The 14,342-nt window shown below is 38.4% G+C and overlaps 1 protein-coding gene across 16 annotated transcripts in view; it reads right to left on the bottom strand.

The window, feature by feature from the left end:
* MRVI1 (murine retrovirus integration site 1 homolog) overlaps window positions 1–14,342 on the bottom strand; it is a 103,413-nt gene that overhangs the window by 32,951 nt on the left and 56,120 nt on the right. For all 16 annotated transcript variants that reach the window (XM_027700039.1, XM_027700067.1, XM_027700089.1 and 13 more), the window contains 2 exons: window positions 4,780–4,877; window positions 4,303–4,366 (listed from right to left, as the gene is read on the bottom strand). The gene's annotated coding sequence lies outside the window, so the exon portion shown is untranslated. The remainder of the gene's footprint in view (window positions 1–4,302; window positions 4,367–4,779; window positions 4,878–14,342) is intronic.

Genomic DNA, 14,342 nt, shown 5'->3' with positions numbered 1-14,342 from the left:
CCTCTTCCCTCCATTTTACTGATTTTTATTTTGTCATTATGACTGTGACCAAACTACCTTCTCTAAAAATCTTGTAAGAAGTCAACAGCATCCTGGATATCACTGAATCACAGAATGGGTCAGGTTGGAAGGGACCACAGAAGGTCATCTGGTTCAACTTCCCTGCTCAAGCAGGGTCATCCTAGAGCACATGGCACAAGATTGCATCCAGATGGTTCTGGAATATCTCCAGTGAGGGAGATTCCACAACCTCTCTGGGCAACCTGTTCCAGAGCTCGGTCACCCCCACAGGAAAGAAATTCCTCCTCATGTTCAGGTGGAAATTCCTGTGCATCAGTTTCTGCCTGTTGCCTCTTGTCCTATTGTTTGGCACCACCAAGCAGAGCCTGGCTCCATCCTCTTGACAATCCCCCTTCAGATATTTATATACATTGATGATGTTCCCTCTGAGTCATCTCTTCTATACTGTGACTTTTAGCAACTAACAAAGTCTTCATGCTACAGAGAGTGATCTCAGAGGAGCAAAACTGGAACCCCAGATGGTGGCACTCCTCATTTGAGCAAGAGCAAGGCCTAGGTCAATTGTGCAAAGACTTGGTACCTCTGCACAAGACAATAGGGAAAAAAAATTCTCTGCCTATTAGCTGAGAAAATTCTTCATATTAGTGTCAAGGGGAGGTACTGCATTCACAAGACAAGAGAGCCTGTACCGAGGTCTGAGGATGAGCAGCGCGAAGAACAAATCATTCCTTACAGCAGCGCAGTGGGCGGATTGCAATACTTACTGCGACACCTGCCCGAGAGTTGGGGAACTGTCCTCACCAACACACCGCTGACCTCGACAACACATCACCGCACTCCCCGGCGGCGCCTGCAGGGCATCAGAGACCGCCTGGTGCACAGCTTCCGTGTGCACCGGGAACAGCTGACTGCATCCCCTGCACAACCTCTGTGTGCACCGGGAAGAGCTGACTGCATCCCCTGCACAGCTTCTGTGTGCACCGGGAAGAGCTGACTGCATCCCCCTGCACAGCTTCTGTGTGCACTGCATCCCCTACCACAGTTTCCATGTGCACCGGGGCCAGCTGACTGCATCCCCCTTACAAATTCCCAACTGAGCACAGCACGGAGCAACACACTCAAACAGTACCATAACAACTTCAGTAGTTTGCCCAGGAGGTAAGTATACCCAGAAAGCAACAAGTTCAACCTCCACAAGCATGTTATCTTCTCCCAAACCAGAACTCCTGATGTCATCTCAATTCTTTTGCTCTTCTGGAATTCAAGATAGATGGAATAAAGAGGTTGAGATGGGGAGATGATCTGAAGTTCAAGGCATTTAGCAGAATTCTAAGATTAACTTTAGACAGTTTTCCCTTCCATTTCAGGGGTGGGCAAATAAATGTTTTCAGGAACATGGTGGTTTATTGAGACTGACAATCAAAATTGTCAAAATAAAGCTGTTGATCTTTAAAAAAAATAGCAAAAAGAAAGAAGAGGCAGAACCATTCACAAGAATTAGTGAAGCAGTCTCAATAGTGACAAGTTCCTCACCTCAGCTCTCACAGCAAAAAAATCTGTGTTGTAAAACCTGCAGGATGTGTGAAAACTTTGGACTACAGAAGCAGATAAGACTGATGCTTTTATTACATTTATTTCACATTATGTTGGAAACTTAATTTTCTCTTTTACTAGAAGAGGAATACAAGGCCACCTCACATGAAATTTCATGCAGAACTAACAGGTTATAAGAATGATCCTACACAAGCATTGGTGTGTTCAGGGAAAAGAATTATTTCATTGCAGTCCTTTGATAAAGACTGTGGAAAAGATGCAGCATATACAACATCATTACGAATCAGACTGTTTTTGAACAGTGAGCATGAAGATTTCTCAGAGCAGTAAATGCTTCAGGGACAGCATGTTTCAAGCTTTTGTAAACATTTTGAACCTCTTACAGGAGAATTCCTACCTCTACTGAAGTAAGTGGAAGTTCATGTTTATACCATGATGTTACCCATCTCTGACTTCAAATAAGAGTAGAGGAAGCTTTCTCCAAATAAAACGCTTTTAAAATGTTTATTAAAGCAAAACATCTTTAAAATCCCTAATATGATGGAAAATAGACATTTACGATTACATAGATTTTAATAAACCCTCAGAGATTAGACAGTTAGCAGCAGCATTAAACATCTCTGTGTTTCAACAGTTAAGTATCAAACAACAGTCAGCAACCAGGTGACTATGAACAACACACGAAGATGAGATGGAAGCAAGGTAACTAAAAAAAAGTAGCACAGACTTGCTTTTCACCTCTGTAGCAAAATCCTGGCATCCTATGCAATTTCTGAGTTTGCAAGAACTCAAATTCAAACAAAAACAAAAAAGAGAAGATACAGATTTGGCTGTTTATCTAATCCTTCTTCAGTGTTTGCCTTATGAATTTATACTGGTTCTGATAGATTCAACTCAACAGAATGCTGGGCCTGAAAAATCAGGAATGTTTTGAGTCATGGCCAAAGCATGTTTGCAGTCCTACATGGAATTGTATAAGCTATTGCATCAAAGTGGTTTATTCCGGGTCTTAGCTGAGTTCCCAGTGCATACTAAACTTAAAAGAAGTAATGCAAGTTATCTTGAAACAAGAAAGAGCTGTTAAGCACATCAAGTTTCAGTTCATTTCTTAGATTTAAAAAGCCAGAAAACTTTGAAAGCAAAAGAAATAAATCAGCAGGCTTGTCTAAGAATAGAAAGGGACAAATCTCGAGCTGTGTTGTCTTAGAGATGCAGCACAGAAAGTACAGCCAAGGCAGAACGGAGGGGAGAAAGATGAATTTACGCCACCTTAACAACCCCCAGATTTGGAGTGGACTGAGCTCAGGCCGTCTCTGACACAGTTAGAACCTTACTCTGATTTCCTTACAGAGCTATCTTGCAAATAAGCTCCAAATCTTTGTGCTGATCAGTAGGAAAATTTCTTCCTCTGACTTTCCATTTTTTCCTAATATCTCTCCAGAAAACCCCAGTGTTGAGGACTATATTGGAGCAGTGAAAGCTTGCACATAATTATTCATATTCTTAGGCTTCTTAAAACAAACACCATCTTTGCACACCTTGACTGCACTGCTGCAGTCCTTTACACTGCCAAAGTGAGGGCCACTACATATTGGTATTTCAACATAAAGATGTAGTTCAATTAATAAACTATATGATTTAGAGCTCCTGAATTATTAATTTTTCAATCTAAAAGCTTATCTTTAACTTGTGCAGTGTTCTTAAAATCAGTAGTCCAGATCCTTTAAAGACTTTATGATGTTTAACCAGCACAAACATCACACATTGTAAATGCACACAGATATAATCAATCAATGGAAACACCTCCTTGCTCCATGCTGTGCCAAGAGTTCTGCCATTTTCTGCATCAATTACTGCCTTCTGACAGTGGTAGGAAAGGCAAAGGTTTAGAAATGATGGAACCTTAAGATATTAGTGAATAAATGTCCTTCCATCACTGCTGAAGTGACCTTATGCCCATTTGGTTGGGCCATGAAAACAGCCCCAGTAAATGTCACAGAGAGTCAAAATGTATGGAAAAAGGGGTCTTTGTGAGAACACTCTAACAAGAATTATCTGTGTCTCACAGATGTAGAAAGAAAAGAAAGAAATGTCCTTGGAAAATGTATTTCACTGGAAGGTACATTTTTTCTGCTGCAGAGCATTAGGGAGGAGCTTTGGAGCAGCCTTGGAGCTTATAGAAACTCACACCTCCATTTACAAAACCAGCTCACAGCTTCCCTGAACATTGAGTCACAGTGCAGAGAGCATCACTATCCTGGTTCTAAGCCTGGCTCATCTGCCAGCTGAACAGCCTTTGGAATCATGCTACCATCAGCTTTGCCAGCTTTATCTCCTTTCCACAAGAATGAACAGGTTTCAGTCAAAGGAGGAAATGATATGTTAACAATACATGCAGTGCAGTGAGGTGCCAACTGAAGCAACTGTCATTATTGTCCCTGAAGACACTGAAAGGAGAGATAAAAAAATACACCTGCATTTTAAAAACAGTCAAGGTGCATAAGCACATGTTAGCATCCCAGGCACTGAGACAATTTCAAGATTCTGTTGTTTCTTTTGTTAGGCATTGATCAAACTCTGGCCTATATCCTATGAAAGGATGTCAGGACATTACTGTAGTAGTATTTTATCAGGGTAAATGATCTCCCCCAAACCTTCATTCTTTTTAAAATTGCAAGAGCTCCAAAATTACCTTTTAAAATTAAATACTGGTAGAGATTAACTCACATGTCACAGGCAGAGTGGATGTGGGTGAAGATCTACAATCTCAGTCTGCATGAGCCTTTTGCACCTACAAAATGAATTAAAAAACACAAACAAATGACCTACCCTAGTTACCAGATTCTGCTTATTCCCACACTAGGAGGAGACAATCTAAAGAAAAAAAAAAGTAAGAAAAAGAAAGAAAAGAGAGGATGGAGTGCTTTTTAACATTTTGGTCTGTTATTATAAACTTACTGCTTAAAATAGTCAGGAAAAAAATGATCCCCTGAGCTCAAATTTGTAGTCAGATATAGATCAGTGAATGCAGAGAACTTTCTTTTACCACTGTGTAGGCTTAGAGTACAATCTCCAGGAAATGGAAATCTGGGAGCTCTATTCCATAAAAGGGAAAAGTATTTAGAGGCCCTTGGCTTTCAGTGTGTTCTCTCTGCAACTCATTTTACCATAGTAGAGAAAGTTAAGCATAATCAGTTAACTTACCCTCTCTGAGTCACGGCCGAGTCCCGTGTTAGCGAACGCTCAGATAAAGGTGCTTTACTCCATCCCCACTGATAGCTTGGCACTTGACCTCGAATGCTCTGTCACGTCACAACAAGGATATACAAAAAAGAGCAGAAATAAACACTTAAGAAAGCATTTTATTAATATATCTTGACCTCATGCTGCCTGTGGTCAAGTCAAGCAACTCTCATTTGTCAACAACGGGAGCTGCGTGCTCATGAACACAGCTGAGCTGCACCAACCCTCAGCTGCTTTTTGTAACTTTTTCCTTTGCTGTGCTGCAAAGTGGTTGTAAAACATTAACATATTATAAAGGGATCTGTTTGCACCCCTTTTTGTATAGCTGTAAAAGCATATGGAATTTGTGCAACATTTTGAATTAGGTTTTGCAGCTTTGAAGTACTTAAAAACCACTAAACTTCCTGTCTTCAAACCAAGTGTGAGCAAAACGGGGTGATTTTCTCATGTTTTTACCATAGATTAAGTTTTCAAAGACAAAGCATGATTATAGTTTAGGAGACACAAAGTTTATTAGCATGCATCAGCTATCTCAAAAAATTAAACAAACCCCAACAACACAACCAAACCAAACAAACAAAACACATAAAACCAGATCCAGGGTATCTTAATAGAAATACTTTAATATTTTGCCTTAGGACTTCAAAATTTTTGTGTAATAGAAATATTTACTGAAAAAGGGAAAAAACCAAACCCACAACTAAAGCTGACTCATGTACATGAGTCAAAAGATACTACATGGAAGTTGGAAGACACTTTCTTTATTGTCTGCAGCACAGGAAAACACTGACTGTCTCCTACTACATCTCATTTTTATGACAAAAGAGTGTTTTTTCATGTTAAATACTTAGGTTTGCAAGATATTAAGATCCTGCTCCAGCCAGTTTAGCAAAACACACAGTCATAGCCCCCAGGACTAATATAAGGCCTCTCTGTGATAACCTCACTGTTCTGAGTTCTGCCCATGGCTAGACAACCGTACAAGGTAAAATCTGGAAGATAAAGTGGTGTTTCTGTTTATGAGATACAGAACAATTCCTCTGGGGCATGCAAAGTGTATGTAGCCACTATGTGAATTCAAAGCATCTGTTTTCATTCTGAGAACTACAGAGATGAATTCCTGAGCACAGAGGTTAATTCCTGAGCAACTTAAATAATACTTCCTGACAGAAGAACACTTCCAGGTTGCAGCCTCAGAGACAAGGGATAAATGTGCATAATTCTGTCACAAAGGTATTTTAAAGGAAGAAACTAACAAAAGCTTAAGGAAAATACAGCTTCTAAAAAACATCTCTCAGACTCAGTGCGTACAGACTTCCTTGGGACTACAAGCTACACATGCAGGACTTGATTTACAGAGCACCATGACAGGAAAGAATCTCCTTGTCTGCTTCCTGTTTTCCTCATAGGTCAGGAACACATAAAACTTGATGGTTTTCAATAATGTGCTTGAATGAGAGAAAGGAAAAGTTAGGTCAGGCAGAGAGTAAAATGTTGTTTTGATGCATGTCCAGCCTGATCCGATTGGGAGCACTCAGGAGAATATCTCCAGCAATGGCTAGTTATGACACTCTGTTGAGACTGAAAAAAAAAAACAAAAGGTTTGGGGGTGAAAGGTCATGCTGGTCCATTACCAACAAGATCAACTCCTAAAACAAGGCATTTGGTTTGGTTATGCACTAAAAATTTTATATCAGAGTTTAAAGAAATCTGATAACTAACCCCAACGGAGTTTAATGGAAAACGTTTTCTGGGAGTTACGTACTTAACTCCAATAGGATCCATTCTGGTCCCAACTTTAGGCTTTTCCCGATGCATTAAAGAAAAAGGAATTGGACCTGATTTCAGTCACAGACAATCATTTTAACACAGCTAAATGGAAATTTAAGACTTACTAAAAGATCATAACTGTATTTGAAAATAGTACTTTTTTTTTGGAAAATGCTACCTGCCAGCTTCATTTGTTTTAGCAATGTTTTTACAATTTTGGTTTTGTTAGCAGGCAGTGTTCAGATTTACTTCTCTTGCTGCAAAGCATCCAGAGGAGTGGCTTACAACCTTTCTTTTTTCTCATGATTTCTAGGCCGAATTTCATGCTGCAGACAATCAGCAAACAGATGAAGAATGCACATATTTTAGAAACACTAAGGAACAGTATTTCACTAGCTTTATAGACTTGTAGATCCAGATTAAAAAAAAAGGCTTTTCTTTTAAGGTAAATATATTTTAGGCAGCTTGAAAGTTTCTCTATTCCACTATTTTGTTTAGGGGCAAGCAGGAGTTAACATTGAACAAATCAAACTTTTATAAATTACTCTGCTTTGGACGCAAATGTTTTATCTTCAGTTTTTGGTTTTTATTTAGAACTAAAAAGAATGTAGGGAAATGAGGTTATAAGTAGCATTACCTCCTGTGAAAGCAAATGGTTTTAAGAATTGCATACAAGTTCACAAAAAAAATGTTCTGGTTCACTCGTAGTGTTTGTTCATTTTGGGGCTTTTCTTTGAATAAATCATATTAAGACAGAACTTTGATAAGGTAATTTTACCTGGTTAAGTCTATACCTAAGATACTGGACCCAGCTCTCATATGTGAAGGACAGCCAAAGGGAGCTATGGAAAACAATAGATCTGCCAGGTTCTTGGAGCAGAGGCTTCTCCCCAGTCATACCATTCCCAGAACGTGGCACTCCCCACGTTCCACATTCCGTGCTGGAGACAACAGGATAATTGTGCCAAAGAACCAAAAGGAGGTGGCACTTCCTCCTGGATTCCGCACCTGAAAGGTTTTGCCCATCTGTTCCCCCTCATTCAATGGCTTGCATTCAGCACAAACTACAGTCAGGTTAATTTAAGACATGCTCTCCAGAGTAAAAAACTTTTATGGCCAAAGAGAAAACCATGCATGTATCTCTCTCCTTTCCCTTTTCTTGTTATCTGTATGGCCTGGTTTTGGTTTTTTATTGCTTTCCAAGTACTTGTGCATGTTTCATAGCAAAAAGCAAAAAAAAGCCTCTAAAGAAAGTAGAAGAAACTGAAGTGACTATGAAGCCAAATATTCAATCTTTCAAAACATAACAGTGGAAGTCACCTACATATTTCACTGAGCTTACTAAAGTTTTATGCTCAAATCCTCAGAGGAAGCTCTCCAACAGTGAACCAGTTAGTTGTGGTAGATCCTTTACCCCCCAGGAAATTGTCTTCCAAAGCCACATAACAAACCTTTGATACACAGGAAGACCAAAGTGCACAAGCATGTCAGGCTAGGTCATGAAATAGTCAGAGCTGCCTATCAGATCTTACCATCCAGAAGGTTTTAGATGTGCCTCATGCATTCTAACTTTCAACTTGTACTCTAAATATGTTTTTATAATTTCAACAATTCTTCCCTTGTTTTGTGTCAAAAAACAACCTGCCCCCAGAAAAAAAACCCCAAACAAACCCAAAACCAACATAAACACCCTCCCAAAGTGAAAACTCCCTACCACTCTACAATTTGTAGGTAGCTGTTTCCATAAGTTCTGTTAATTTGCGAACAGCAAATTAATAAGCAGCAGTGCTCAGCCAGATGGCCTCTAGGAAACCAGCTGGGCTGAACTTTGGGGTACTTTAAAAAAGATTATATATATACATATATTTAATAAAATAGGCAGTACATGTGATATTAAGGAAAAATGAATCCCTGATTTATGGAGTATTATGCACAAATTAAAGAATTCAGCCAGCAGTAGGAAATCTGATGATCAGCAGACTGCCAGATCTCAGGGCAGAGTTGATATGTTTCTTAACTTGAAGATTATTTTTGATAGACTTTAAGGAAATGCAGTTTAAAGGAAGAATGTGAACATGGAGTGGGTGGATATTTGGCATGGAGAGTAAGGATTTCTAAGCATAAGGAACAGCATATAAGAAAGTGTGAAGATAAGAGTGGGAGAACAGTACATTAAGTGTCATTCAGGAGGGTAGTTCAAAAGAAATCTAGAGCTAGGAAGTATCTAGCAAAAAAATCTATTGTCTTACAGTGTAAAGGCAGTGACCTTAAAACAGGATAAAATTAAAAAAAAAGGTTGAAAATGATACGTGAGTAAAAAATGCTGCTCTCTTCCTCCTCCTAAACAATTTACTATTTGAAAAAACACATAAATTAGTTTAGGAGGCAGCCTCAGTGCTTATTGCATGATGCTGAACAACCCCTCTGATGCAGGACTGCTCACTGATAAATCACTCAGCAGAAATTGTTAATGCCAGTAGCACTCACAACACCAGGAGATGATATTACCACCAAACATGCCTTTGCCTAAATGAGCATCATGTACTCAGTGACACTGAGTCAACAAAGAGTCATTTGGGTTTCTTTCTTCTACTCCTTCTCACAGATTTGGAGAAACGTAGCTATGTTTCTGCTGTCTGGACTGCATGTATTATACATCACATTCTAGTTACACATTTATTTTTGTCTGTGGTGTAGGCAGAATTGGGAGCTTGAGATGATATTTTCTCAAATTTCCACTTGACTATATTCTTAGTTAATGTAAAAGGAGAACAAATATGCTTGTGAGGAGGGGAGTCAGACAAGATTAAGGAAAAAAAAAATAGTGTATTTTGGTGTTGATTCCTCCTCCTTTGAGAAAAACCTTAAGGTTGCTACATGAAGTAAAATTTTCAAAAGCAATTTTTATATATAAACATTCTATAAACTGTTCTGTTCTCCAGGGCAGTGGGATATCGACCTTATATAATTTGGAAAAACAACTACCAAAGGCCTAACTTAGAAACATAAATATGTTAAAGGCAATTAGGGCAGAACACTATTGCTTAGTGACCCAGGAGCCTTGTTGCTAGTCAAGCAAAAAAATTTTCCAAATGAAGAAATGAAACAAAATTCTTTCTTTCCCAATCACAAAGGGTAATCCCAGAGGGCACACTTTGTTGAATAATCCAACAATAAATAGCCTTCTTTGGCATCCCAAAATGCTATTGTGGGCTTTCAAGCAGGGAGATTATACTCTACTCTTCATCTTGCATAGATAAATGGCAAAGCAGCAAAACAAGCATTTTATTCCCATTTTATGCTTCCTGGACACAATCAGACTCACATTTACTCGTTTTAGTGATACATGTACACGGGTTTTTTTGCATTACAAAAATGAGCACACACCAAAAGAGCAAGAACTTCTCCTTTTTGTGAGAAAATAATTATGGATCTGATTCCACTGAGTTTTCTGAAATACTGCTGTACACCAGGAAGGGAATATCTACAGTGTCAACTTTTTCAAATAATCAGTCATTGTCTGGACTTTGGCTGCTGACTGCTTATTTGACTACAGTAACTTGCATGTTACTGTAAGATGGCCAGACTGGAAGATTGATTCCCAGAATCAAGGAATGCTTTAGGCTGGAAGGTCGTTTGGACCAACCTCCTCCTTGACCCTTGCAGGGTCAGCACTGAAGCAACTAGAAGTTGCTTTGGCCTTTGTCCAGTTGGAACTTGAAAACTTCTAAGGACAGAACTTGAAGAATTTCTGGTAGATCTAACCCAATGTTTAATTGCCCCCATAGTAATTCCCCCCTTGCTCCACCCTTACATCCAGTCTGACTGTCCCTTTAGGATCCTTGCCGTGCACCCCTGTAAAGTGCCTCAGTCCATCTTTTCAGCAACATCTTACTCAAGTATTGCAAGGCTGCAACTAAGATCTTCTCCAGGCTAAGCAGTACCAGTTTGTTCCCTCGGCATCCTCCCACAGGATCTGTGCCTCCTGACTACCATAGTGGTTCTCCCTGGGTTTGCCCAAGTTTATCAACATCCTGGGGGCCCAAACCCAGATGTGGTGAGCCATATCTGATGAGAATGTATTTCTACTCACCCTCCATGTCTACTAAATAGGCAGACCCTCAAGGGACTTGACTAGTAACATCAGGTGAAATGGAATGCCAGCAGTAAGAACTAACTACATTATTTGAATCTAATTATTCAGCTGCTTTTTCACTGACCTGGTAGTTAACTCATCCAGGCTGTAATGTCCCAATTTGTATCTAGGGATTATGCATATTAGATCACAAGAATGGTTGCTTTTGCTAGAAACAGTCCTAAATTTTACTCCTGGAGTACACAAATCTGCAGGCCTCGCTGCCTGTGCATAAGCAAAACCCAACATATACATCTCTTCCCTCGCGCCAGCATATGTGTGAAAAAGCAGTAACATTTTGTAACACCACCTTTTAGCCTTTTTTCCTAGAAACAGACACAACTTGAAAGCCAGCACTACATTAATTTCTCTTATCAAGTTTCAGAAACAGGTATAATAATAATAATAATAATAATAATAATTAATTATTATTAATTAATCATGCAAAGGATGATTGCTCAACTTCAGTATTATCCAAAGAGGTGGGGTGGGGGAGGAAGTCCTCTGTGTCTCATTCAGGTGTGATGTCGATGCAGATTCAGAGACAAAAGCACTTTCTTGCTCAAAAGATCTATTAATGCAACACAAGATTTTGCAAACATGCTTTGCAGAAGGTCTTTTGCTTGTATTGCTGAATCATCTGCAGATTTCTGTGCCCTGTGTTATTCCTTGCTACTGAAAGTACTCTTCAGATGCAGTGTCATTTTTACACTATGAAGTTCTGGCAGTAAGCATTCCTGAACTGATTTACTCTTTAATTTAAATTTAATTTTTAAAAAGTGTGATGGGAAGAGGCAGTGCATTTACTGGACAGTTCAATCTTTGTACTATGTAAAGTCAGACTTTCAGAAGCTTGGAGGAAGCTTGGTTTTTTAGGTTTTTTTTTTCTGCTGGAATTTAAAAGAAAGACCCACAATACCCAGAGACCGAGAGACCACCCTATTACTGATGAATTTGGCAAAGAAATTCTATATGCATTTGACTGACCAAGGCAGAAATGGATTGGATGATACCCCACCCCCATGAGGTACATGTGTTAGCTGAAACAGCAACAAATTCTTCCAAGTCCCTCTTTTTCTAATTGGCCTAATTGAGACAGTCATGAATTTCAAGGTGAAAGCAACAAAGCATATTTGATTTAATGATTTAAGGGCTGCAAAGGTGTTGCATCAGACAGGATGATGTAGTAATTAAGACAGAGATAAAATAAATACTCCAAACTCCACACATCAACGGTTGTTAGCACAGAAACTGTTCCTTCAGGAGTGCTCCTGACATGGCTGTTCTTATATCTTATACAGTAAAATATTCATCTGCATTCTTTAAAATAATATTTTATAATGCAGCCACAGCACTAATTTAAACCTTAGTCACAAATAACATTTGGTGAGATGAGCTTTGAACTTTGTGAGACGAACTCTTTTGCAAGTCTAGAACCCACAGCCAAAATTACAGGAGAAATAATTTGCTCTTGTTTCATCCTTATTTCACATGGAGATGAGGTAGCTTCAGGAAAATTAAACCTGAGCCCTTTATTTTCATGTGGGGAAACTGCTTTATCACTGCAGAAAGAGATTTGCTGACTTGCAGAAAGGAAGGTCTGAAAATGAAAGCAAACAGTTGCTTGTGAAAAAAGAAAAGCAAGTCCCCATTTCCTGTGTTCTCCAAGTTCTGCACTCTGTTGGGATCCAAAATGAAGGATGGTTATTGCTAGTACCAAAAAAAAAAAAAAAATTCCACAGCTGTCTTTCCACTACATCTGACCTGCAAAGTCTTTGCCTACAGAAACAGCATCCACTCCGATAGCAGCTCAGTCGTTCTATACGACTTGATCTTCAAGATATTAACAATGAGGACTCAAAGAAGATTTTAACCATCTCCTGCTGGTTTCCTCACTCTAAGCAAACACAGATGTATCCTGAACATGTATACTTCATTTTCTGAAGCATTCTCAAATGTGGAAGCTAACCTTTGATGATTTAAGTGAATGAAGGATATAATTCCTCTTACTTTTAAACTCTTCTCAGCAGTAAGAAAATGAGGCCTATTTTGGTTACTTGCTAAAGTTCTAGATTCAGGAGCTTTACTATTTGCACTCTAATTTGGAAACCATTCTTATTGGCTTGCATCTGCTAGAAAGCATGGTAAGAAAAGTAACTTTTCATTTTCTTTTAAAAAGCTACCAAACACAACACCTTAAGAACAGATGGTTTGCTAACTTTATTTCTTACATTTTCAATGATTGTTCTCCAAAACCCAGAAGTGGGATAGTTAATAATAAAGATCAAAGCTATCAGAACAAGAAAGCAATTTTTATGCATTGGTTGGCATGTACTGTACCAAAAAGCCATATTTTTCTGGGTAATTAGACAGTTCAGAACAAAGCTTTGAGGAAAACAACAGCTCTGCTCTTCTGGAATAGCACAAGCCAAATGTAGCAAAATGTTCCTCATGTCCTTTGTCAAAATCTTTCCCTCGTAAAATTATTTAGCCAACACTGTTCCATCCCTGATTATATCCAGGAGCTAATCCAAAAAATAATGTACCAGCTTTCTGCATAATCTCATCTCATCAATGTCTATAAAAACCCCACAGTCATTTAATATGGTTTTATCAGTGTTAAGCAAAGGGAGGCCCTAGCACAGAGGTGAGCTTGAACCAGAGAATTACTTCTGCAGGGAGAAAGAACTCTGGATTTTGGGAGTTACATTTTATATACCAGGTTTTAAAATTTTCACCTCAAAACCGAAAATGAAAATGGGGGAAGTGAGAAGGGTGTAAAAGGAGCAGAGTTATCTCCTATTCTATGAAGCTTTAAAAGAGAAACAGGATATATTAGGGGTCAACTCAATATTGCTGCTGTCATTACTGTATTAAGAAATTGTGGTGTGTATCTAATTATGCTTTTTTAATAACTTCATATATAATGAGTCAAAATGGCATTTTGTATTTGCCTACTTAAAAACAATTTGTATACAATAAGTATATAGTCTGCCTACAGTAAGACTTATTATCTTACCACTGTTTTTCTTTCCTTATATTGAATAAACTAAACAAGATTATATTAAAGTAAAGGAATGTGGCTACTTTATTTGAAATTTAAAACAGTTGTAGAAAGGTATGGAATGAAAAAGATTCAGTGAGTCTAATATATTATGAAATAAAAAATACAAAACCGAGTAAAATATTTGAAAAATATGTCTTAAAAGAAGATACAGAAACGCATTATAATTTTAACCATACCACAGAACTACACAGCTAAGACTATAATCTTTTATAGAAGAAATGCTGAAATACTGGTGCTTCAAAAGTTTTATTATTAATCAAACTTTGGGGGTTTTAGAATGCCTTTGGACAACATTCTGGCAAATTCCAAGACAAAAAGCTGTGCATGAGCTACCTGAGGTAGTGGCAAGCAAACAAAAAGCCTTAAAGAGACTGAGATAAAGGCAAACAGTACAAGCAATGAATGATGTTCATTCTTTCCAAACACCTCCTTCAATATTTTAATGTTGCCCTTGAACTGTTTTGCTGTTCTGCCAAAACAAAACAAACCTCTTATTTGAGGACTGATTGCTTTATAATTTTATTATCACTTAAGACTTTCATCCTAGCTCTT

This window comes from Neopelma chrysocephalum, unplaced genomic scaffold (assembly GCF_003984885.1).
Source record: "Neopelma chrysocephalum unplaced genomic scaffold, ASM398488v2 Primary Assembly neopelma1_24, whole genome shotgun sequence".
Taxonomy (NCBI): Eukaryota; Metazoa; Chordata; class Aves; order Passeriformes; family Pipridae; genus Neopelma; species Neopelma chrysocephalum.
Note: the sequence above shows the minus strand (reverse complement) of the source record. Positions and strands in the feature narration are given on the sequence as shown.